We start from the raw sequence: 10,303 nt of genomic DNA on the forward strand, positions 1-10,303 counted from the left end.
TGTCTTATTACTCTGTGAGATCTTCCTTTTAGTTCCAGTAGTTTTCTTGTGGAATCTTTGGGGTTCTATATGTATAGTATCATATCAGCTGCAAAGAGGGTTAGTTTTACTTCTTTCTTTCCAAATTGGATGTCCAGTATTTCTTTTTCCTGCCTCATTACTCTAGCTAGGACTTCCAGCACAATGTTAAATAGGCACGGTGATAAAGGGCATCCTAGTCTTGTTCTCATTCTCACAGGGAATGTTTTCAACTTCTCAGCGTTGAGAATGATGTTAGCCATTAGTTTTGAGTAGATGCTCAACACTTTACTTTTAAATCACAGAATGGGCATTCTTCACTTTTTCTTCCTCAGTTCTCTGGGACAGGTTTCATACTTGGGAAGCTGCCCTAGTTCAGTATAATTTTCATAGTTCTACAGTTAGTGTTAGGAATTCATGACTGATAGTACATATAAGTAGAATTATAAAGCCTTCATTTTTTTTTACTTTTGGATGCAGGCTAAAAATATCATCACGGAAGTTGTATAATTTCAGCTAGTTTACCTCAAATTGAATTTTTCTCTGTTACTTTGTTGTGTCGATAAGGCAAAAATGGAGATGACTATACAAAGCACATTATTTTTTTCATTCCTTTATCCATTCAGTTTACAGTCTCGACTTACGTGCCATTATATCAACCTTTCATTTATTCCTCAACTCACAACAATAAAGCTAATTATAATATCCACATACTTATGATTAAATTTCCTCTTTTTTATTCTCTGGATTATGACCACCTACTGCTCACTTTTTTATTCTCTGGATTATGACCACCTACTGCTCATTTAAGTGTCTTATTTTCCTTATTTCCTGAAGGTAACGGACTTTTCAGAGAATATTTACAACTAAAAGGAGATTAATCCTAAAGAAAACAAATGATTACACTTATGGGTGACAGAAATGCCGTCTTGTTTCTTCTAATCTCTTTCCATCTATTTCTCTGTTCTCCTCCTCTAACCATACTACCCAGGCCTTCCTCTTTTTAGGTTTTTAATACCTTTATGTCTGTTTCTTTAAACATATTTGTTGCTTTTTGCTGTGTGCCATCGAGTCAATTCTGACTCACAGTGACCCTATAGAACAGAGTAGAACTGCCCCATTGGATTTCTTAAGCTACAATAAGCTTTCAGGAGTACATAACTAGGTCTTTTCTCCTACAGAGCTGTGGTGAGTTTGAACAGCTGACCTTTCTTTTAGCAGCCTAGTGCTTAACCATAGCACTTACAGGGCTCCTTTTCTTAAATATATGGTTATATTTCATGGTTATATTTTATATCTAATACATTTAAGAAATGTAATAAGATTTGGTGGAAGAAAGATAATCATATTATTAATTAAATAATAGAGTTAAAAATCAAATCACCATGAGTCTATCTTTCTGTCATACTTTTGTGGCTTGTATGTTGCTGTGATGCTGGAAGCTATGCTACTGGTATTTTAAATACCAGCAGGATCATCCATGGTAGGCAGGTTTCAGCAGAGCTTCCAAAACAAGACAGAGTAGGAAGAAGAGCCTGGCCACCTACTTCTCAAAAATTTGCCCTTGAAAACTTTATGAATAACAATGGAACATTGTCTGATACAGTACCAGAAGATGAAAACCTCAAGTTGGAAGACACTCAAAATATGACTGGGAAAGAGCTCCCTCCTCAAAGTAGAGTTGACCTTAATGACGTGGATGGAGACATGCTTCCAGGACCTTCATTTACTGATGTGGCATGACTCAAAATGAGAAGAAACAGCTGAAAGCGTTCATTAATAATTGGAACATGGAATATATAAAGCATGGATCTAGGAAAATTGGAAATTGTCAAAAATGAAATGGAACACATAAAGATTGCTATCCTAAACATTAGTGAGCTAAAAAAGACTGATATTTGGCCATTTTGAATCATATATTCATACGGTCTACCATACCAGGAAGGACAGATTGAAGAGGAATGGCATTGCATTCATGGTCAAAAAGAACATTTCATGATCTACCCTGATGTACAACACAGTCAGTGATAGGATAATATCCATATGCCTACGAGGAACACCAAGTATACAACTATTACTCAAATTTACGCACTCATCACTAATGTCAAAAATGAGGAATTGAAAATTTTTACCAAATTCTGCAGCCTGAAACTGATCAAGCATTCAATCAAGATGCATTGATAATTACTATGATTGGAATGAGGAAATTGGAAACAAAGAATATGGCCTTGATGATAGAAATAACACTAAAGATCACATGATAGAATTCTGTAAGGCCAATGAATTATTCATTACAAGTACCTTTTTTCACCAATATAAGTGGAAACTATACCAGATGGAAAACACAGGAATCAAATTCACTAATCCGTGGAAAGAGACAATAGAAAAGTTTAATGTCATCTCTCAGAACAAGACAAGGGGCCAAAGGTGGAACAGACCGTCAATTGTTCATGTGCAAGTTCAAATTGAAAGTAAAGAAAATTAAAACAACTCCACAAGAGCCAAAGAACAACCTAGAATATACTCCACCTAAATTTAGAGCCATCTCAAGAATAGATTTGACACATTGAATACTAGTGTCCAAAGTCCAGATAAATTATGGGATGTAATCAAAGGTATCATACATGAAGAAAGCAAAAGGTCATTAAAAAGACAGGGAAAAAAGAAAAGTCCAAAATGGATGTCAGAACAGACTCAAAACTTGTTCTTGAATGTCAAGTATTTAAAGCAAAAGGAAGAAATAATGAAGTAAAAGAGCTGAAGAGAAAATTTCAAACGGCACATCGAGAAGGCAAAGGAAAGCATTATAATGACATGTACATACACCTGGAGTTAGAGAATGAAAATGGCATTTCTTAAGCTGCAAGAACTGAAAAAAAAATTCAAGTCTCAAATTGCAATATTGAAGGATTGAATAGGCAAAAATTGAATGATGCAGGAAGCCTCAAAAGAAGATGGAAGAAACACAAAGTCACTGAACCAAAAAGAAAAGTTTATGTTCAAACGCTTCAGGAGGTAACATATGATCAAAAATCAATGGTGCTGAAGGAAGAAATTCAAGTTGCATTGAAGACATGGGTGAAAAACAAGGCTCCAGGAATTAATGGAACACAAGTTCAGATGTTTTAACAAACGAATGCAAGCTGAAAGTGTTCCCTATTTATGCCAAGGAATTTGGAAGCTATCTGGCCAATTGATTGGAAGAGTTTCATATCTGTTCTCATTCTAAAGAAAGGTAATCTAACAGAATGCAGAAATTATCAAACAATATCATTTATATCACACACAAATAAAATTTTGCTGAAGATAATTAAAAAATGATTGCAGCTATACATTAACAAAGGATTGTCAAAAATTCAAGCCCGAATCAGAAGAAGACTTGGAAGGAAGAATATCATTTCTGATGTCAGATGGAACTTGGCTGAGAGCAGAGAGTACTAGAAAGATGTTTACCTGTGTTTTATTGATTATGAATAGGTATTTGACTGTGTGGGTTATAACAAATTATGGATAACATTGCAAAGAATGGAAATTCCAGAACACTAAGTTTTGGTCATGTGGAACCTGTACATAGAACAAGAGGCCACTGTTTGAACAGAACAAGGGGATAGTGTGTGGTTTAAAATCAGGAAAATGGTGTGTCAGAGTTATGTCCTTTTACCATACTTATTCAATCTGTATACTGAGCAAATAATCCAAGAAGCTGGACTGTATGAAAAAAAGTACATCATCAGGATTGAATGAAGACTCGTTAAAAACCTGTGATATGCAGATGGCACAACCTTGCTTGCTGCTTGCTGAAAGCAAAGAGGAATTTATGTACTTACTGATGAAGATCAAATACTACAGCCTTCAGTACAACTTCCAAAAAAAAAAAAATCCTCACGACTGGATCAATAAACAACATCATGAGAAAAGGAGAAAAGATTGATGTTGCCCAGAATTTCATTTTGTTTGGATCCACCATCAATGCCTATGAAAGCAGGAGTCAAGGAATCCAACCACATATTTTATTTGGCAAATCTGCTTCAAAAGACTTCTTTAAAGTTTTAAAAATAAAGATGTCTTTTTGATGGCTAAGGTGTGCCTGACCGAAGCCATGTTATTTTCAATCCCCTCATAATCATGCAAAAGCTAGACAATGAATAAGGAAGACTGAATAAAATTTGATGGGTTTGAATTACGGTGTTGGAGAAGAATATTGAATACATTATCAACTGCCAGAAGAACAGAAAAATTTATCTTGGAAAAAGTAGAACCAGAATGGTCCTTAGAAGAAAGGATGATGAGACTTGGTCCCACATACTTTGGGAATATTATCAGAAGGCAAAAGTCCTTGGAGAAGGACATAATGTTTGGTAAAGTAGAGGGTTAGTGAAAAAGAGGGGGCTCCTCAGCAAGATGAATTCAGACAGTGGCTACAACAATGGGCTCAAACAGAGACGCCATTGTGAGAATGGCCCAGGACCAGACAAAGCTTTCTTCTGTTGTACAAAGGGTCACTATGGCCCTGATCCAACTCCATGGCACCTAACAACCACATCAAAAGGGCTTCTACTTTTTGAAAAATGCAAAAATAAGTCATTTGTAGAAAAATATCAATGAATTCACATCTTCTAAACATAATGCCTTTGACTGACAAAATTTTTCAGATTTTCTTCATATATAGAGGGTATTGTTTCAAACAGTAAAGCACCTACTCTAAACTACTCTAAACCACTAATCAGAGTAGTGCTTATTTGGGGTCATAAAATATAAAATCAGAAATGATTAATATTCAAAATGTCAGCTTTATGTCTCCTTAATAATTTATTTGCATTAGACAGATGATATTAAGTTGTATTGTATTTCAATTTTGAAGAAGTTTCCAATATCTCTTTTAAATATCTAGGAGAAAAAAAAAAACTGCTTTTTTTTTTTAATAGCATACATGAAACAAGATCTAACATAAGAATTAATGAATGTACTCCCTAGGAGAAACTAGTTAAATTTTCCAGCAGTGTTTAGCTAAAATTAGTATCAAAGAATTTTCATCTTAGAGGGTCCCTTCAGTTCAAGATGGCCTTCTCCACACATCAGTGACAATATTTAGGTAACTGCAGGGCAGGCTGCACTTGTGATGCTTCAGCCAAACACCACTTGACAGGCACTAACCAAACTTCCGGAATGGAATCTTAAGTTTATGATACTTAAAATGATCTTAGTCAAATGTTGAGCAGATCATGTGACTGGCTTGCCCCGAATTCCTAGGGAATACATTCCTGCAGCTGGATTTTGAGTTGCATGCATACTTCTGGATTTTTTTTTTTTTCAGGGCCATCTTTGGTGAGATTCAAGATTTATAGGAATTGGAGACTCAAATTTGCTTTTAAATGGAAAAGCAGGTGAGTTTCCCATTTTTTATCAAATATTGATATGCTTTTTTGGTTAGTATGAGATCTAGGTGGACAGAATAGGGAGGCTTCCCAAAATAGTGTCCTTAAAATCTGTTTCGAAGTATATTCAGGGACGAAGGAGGAGATTACAAAGGGAAGGACTAACCTTGAATATTTTTAGCTTGCCAACAAGTTGAAGGGTCACCCCTTGGAGATCTCTGGGCAGGTGAAGGCAATGTGGATGCATAGCAAAATACCTCCTATTATTTTCTCCCTAAATGATATAAAATCATGAGAGCAGAAAGTAAATTCTACACCCTAGGTGGGAAAACCCTTTTTGTAAAAGACCGGATAGCAAATACTTTAGATCTTTAGGCAATAAGGTTCACTAAACTACTTGATTCTTCCGTTAAAAGCAGCCATAAGCAATACATGCCAGTGAATGGGTTTGGCTCTATTCTAAAGAAACTTGATTTAAAAAAAGAGGAAGTAGATAGATTTTGTTCTCAGGCCTTGATTTGCTGACTCTGTGACATGGTCATTACTCCAAAGTTATTCCTATGTGGCTTTGAAGAAGTATTAACAAGGCCTTTCACTCTGGCTGGCCTTTCTCTCTTAGCCATGGAAGGAATTCTGATTGAGATTGAAGAGGGCAAGGAACTACTTGATCAGAGTAGATTCATGAGTCAAGATGAAAGTACCATAAGAAAGTTAATCTAATTCCACTAGTTAGAACTTCAGAAGAAATATTAAGGAACTAGTCTTCCATTTTCACTTGATTGCTCAAATTCAGTGTGCTCTTACTTTTGTGAAATAAATGCAATTTTTAAATATCATTGAAAGATTGTTTCACCTTCTTATTTCTCAAGGTATAAAGGAAAGGGTTTAACAAAGGAGCAACAGATGTAGTGAGCACAGATACCCCTTTATTAATGTCCACATCCTCCTTGGCTGAAGGTTTGATATAGATGCAGATACAGCCACCATAGGTGATGGAAACAACGACCATGTGAGAAGAACACGTGGAAAAAGCTTTTTTCCTTTGCGGAGTAGATGGGAATCTTACTATCGTCTTGATGATGTATACGTAAGAAAGAACCACGCCTATGAGTGTGATAATGGATGTCAATACAGCACAAATTATAACTACCTGTTCTACGAACCATGTATCTGAGCACGAAATCTTAAAAAAAGGAGCTGCATCACAGCCAAAATGATCAATGGCATTGGAGTCACAGAATTCCAGCTGCAGGCCCATACCGAGCGGTGTGATGATGATCATCAACCCAGAGATCCAGCAGCAGAGGACAAGGACAGTACAGACTCTGCTGTTCATGATGGTCGTATAATGGAGGGGCTTGCAGATGGCCACGTAGCGGTCATAGGACATGGCTGCCAGGAGAAAAAACTCCGTGGCCCCAAAGAGTCCAAAAAAAAAAGTATTTGACTGGCACATGCATTGTAAGTAATGGTATTATCCCCAATTGATATACAGTACAGGAATCTGGGAACACAGACCGTTGTGAATGAGGTTTCTAAGAAGGAGAAGTTTTGAAGGAAAAAATACATAGGGCTTTTAGGTGGGAATCCGTGAGAGTAAGAATGATAATGGTCAGGTTTCCGGTTACACTCAGAATATACGTCGGAAGTAAAAAGATGAAAACCAGAACTTGCAGCTGTGGGTCATCAGTAAGTCCCAGCAAGATGAAAGTTGTTACTGCTATATGATTTCTCATTACTACCTTTGATGTTTTAGTCAATCTGCATGTAAAGAAAAAATCAGAAAGTATACAACTCACCAGAAAGAACGTATACCAAGTGACCCCTTCCTCTTATTCGTTATAGTTTTCAATGATCTATATAAAATTTATTTTTAAATGGACTACACAGAAAAGAGATTTGAGCTTTTACTCCTTTTTTGTTCTCAAAAACTCACTTTTTTGTTCTCAAAAACTCACTTCACGTTTTGTCTATTACATCTATAGTTTATAACTTTTTTTCACATTTTCAATTAAATTTAATTGATTTAACATGTTAATTTTCTCTGTAATATTTTTAAGTACTATGAAGATTTGTAACATATGCTATCTTACCTTCAAATAGAAAACTAGAAAGGCTAAAAAACAACAAAATGAACAAAAAAATTAACACTTGGCAAACACCAAAATGGTAATAGGGACTTGTGGGATCAAGATCCACAGAGAGGTAAGATGGATATTTGACAACATATTTCCCATTGAGGTATTAACTATTTTTCATCTGAAAGGTATGGTATCTTTCTGTGAGTCTCATGAGTTTGGGTAGGCACACAAAATGAAGTTCAGAGTCTATCAAAGATGAGATAATCTGGGAAATATCATGCACTTTCACTTAGGGCTTTCAAGGACTATAGGAGTTATGATGAACTGGAATTGACCATCTTTCATAATGAGCTTAGTTCCTGATTGGATTAGGGTGATATGGCCTAATTGACTCCTAGTGCAAAATACAGTGCCAATGGAAAACAGCTCTTCATCCAGGATTTCAAATTATTCCTAAAATTTTTCTTTTTTTTTGGTGATTTTTCTTTTCTATTTTTTTTTAATTGTACTTTAGATGAAGGTTTACAGAACAAACTAGCTTCTCATTAAATAGTTGGTATACACATTGTTTTATGACATTGGTTGACAACCCCATGACATGTCAACACTCTCCCTTCTCTACCTTGGGTTCCCAATTACCAGCTTTCCTGCCTCCTCCTGCCTTCTAGTCCTTGCCCCTCGGCTGAGGTGCCCTGTTAGTCTCATTTTGTTTTATGGGCCTGTCTAGTCTTTGGCTGAAGGGTGAACATCTGTAGTGACTTCATTTCTGAGCTAAAAAGGTGTCCAGAGGCAATACTCTCAGGGTTTCTTCAGTCTCTGTCAAGCCAGTAAGCCTAGTCTTTTTTTTTTTGTGAGTTAGAAGTTTGTTCCACATTTTTCTCCAGCTCTTTCTGGAGCTCTCTATTGTGATTCCTGTCAGAGAAGTCAGTGGTGGTAACCGTGCACCATCTAGTTGTACATCTGGTGGAGGCTGTGGTAAATGTGGTCCATTAGTCCTTTGGACTAATTTTTCCCCTGTACCTTTAGTTTTCTTCATTTTTCCTTGTGCCCAAAATGGTGAGATCAGTGGAGTATCTTAGATGGCTGTTCATAGGCTTTTAAGACCCCAGACGTTACTCACCAAAGTAGAATGTAAAACATTTTCTTTATAAACTATGTTATGCCAATTGAGCTAGATGCTCCCAGAGATCACGGTCTGCACAGCCTTCAGCCCAGCAATTCGGTCCCTCAGGGAGTTTGGATGTGTCTAGGGAGCTGCCACGACCTTGCATTGTGCAAGTTTTTCATATGTAATACCCACAGTGACATAAGAGAGACAAGCAAATTTAACAGTCATTGGAGGAGACATGACCACATAACTGAAAGCTAAAGTAAATAAAGAGAACAAAACAGACAAACAGAAGATCTAGATATTCCAGCTTTCAAGCACAGACATATTGGAATAACTCAAATTAATATACTCATGACATTATATAACAAGAAGAATTTCCATGGACACTATAGAAATGAAACAAAAACTTTCAATTTAAAAATAAACAAAATAAAATTAGTAGCTAGAACACAGCTGAAGAAAGAATAAGAAATGTTAATATTCATCAAAATTAAACACCAAGATTAAAGCACAGAGGGACAAATAGATGGAATACATATACAAAAGCAGGCAATACACATAAGGGGTTTAGTAAAAACCAAAACATTTGTGTGGAACACAAGTAAAAGAGACAGATGAAGATGCAATATTTAAAGAAATAATAGCCGGAAGATTTCCACTTCAATTCAAGATGGAGGCACAATATTTAAATTTATTTTTCCACTAGAAAAAAATTGTAAAACACATAGGAAAATATGTGAAACAACAATTTTCAGATATCGAGCATCAGGTAGCAAGGGACAGTTACACCTGAGTGGGAGAGGCAAATGGGGTGAATGTACAATTAACACAGTTTACTGATAAGTGTTTTCATGCTGCAACACAACGAAGGGAAAAGCAGGAGCAGACTGGTCATCCTTCAAAGTTGAGAGGACAAAGCTGTAAATATGGGAAAGCCACAGGGGCTAAATTTCACATGGCAGAGAACCAGAGACGAAAGAGATGTAGAGAGAAAAGAGAACTGTGGAGATGTTCAAAGAGAAGCCCACAAGTCACAAGCCTTCAATTGAATATAACTGTTGCATGCATCTAAGGAAACTACTGAGGCTAGGAAAAGGGCCACCAATAAATAATAAAGAGTAAAATCCTGAAGATAAAACAGGGCTGGGAATAGTTCCTTTTTACACATTTGAAAGGAAAAACTCATAATCCAAGGGAATTTGGTAGAGTACACGGAAGTTTATTTTCTCAATAGTATAGAAAAACAATCCACAGACTGAAAGGAGACGTTGTGGTCCCATCTAAAAAGGCAAACATAAACCTCAAAGACATCAATTTATTTCCAAGTAATACAACTGTATCCAAGAACACAGCTCAAGAATCCCCAGCACTGAAGAATTCACAATGCCTGAAGGCTAATGAAAAATGAACAGGTATGCAAAAAAAATGGGCAATTACAAACCATACTTGTTGTTAGGTGCCGTCGAGTTGGTTCCAACTCATAGCGACCGTATGCCAACAGAACGAAACACTGCCCGGTCCTGCTCCATCCTTACAGTCGTTGTTATGCTTGAGCTCATTGTTGCAACCACTGTGTCAATCCACCTCTTTGAGGGTCTTCCTCTTTTCCGCTGACCCTGTACTCTGCCAAGCATGATATCCTTCTCCAGGGACTGATCCCTCCTGACAACATGTCCAAAGTATGTGAGATGCCGTCTTGCCATCCTTGCTTCTAAGGA

General features: G+C 36.6%; 1 pseudogene; it reads right to left on the minus strand.

The window, feature by feature from the left end:
- Positions 1-6,084: 6,084 nt before the first annotated feature.
- On the minus strand, positions 6,085-7,517 carry LOC100663288 (olfactory receptor 6C2-like; annotated as a pseudogene).
- Between the last annotated feature and the right edge of the window lie 2,786 nt (positions 7,518-10,303).

This window comes from Loxodonta africana, chromosome 4 (genome assembly GCF_030014295.1).
Source record: "Loxodonta africana isolate mLoxAfr1 chromosome 4, mLoxAfr1.hap2, whole genome shotgun sequence".
Taxonomy (NCBI): Eukaryota; Metazoa; Chordata; class Mammalia; order Proboscidea; family Elephantidae; genus Loxodonta; species Loxodonta africana.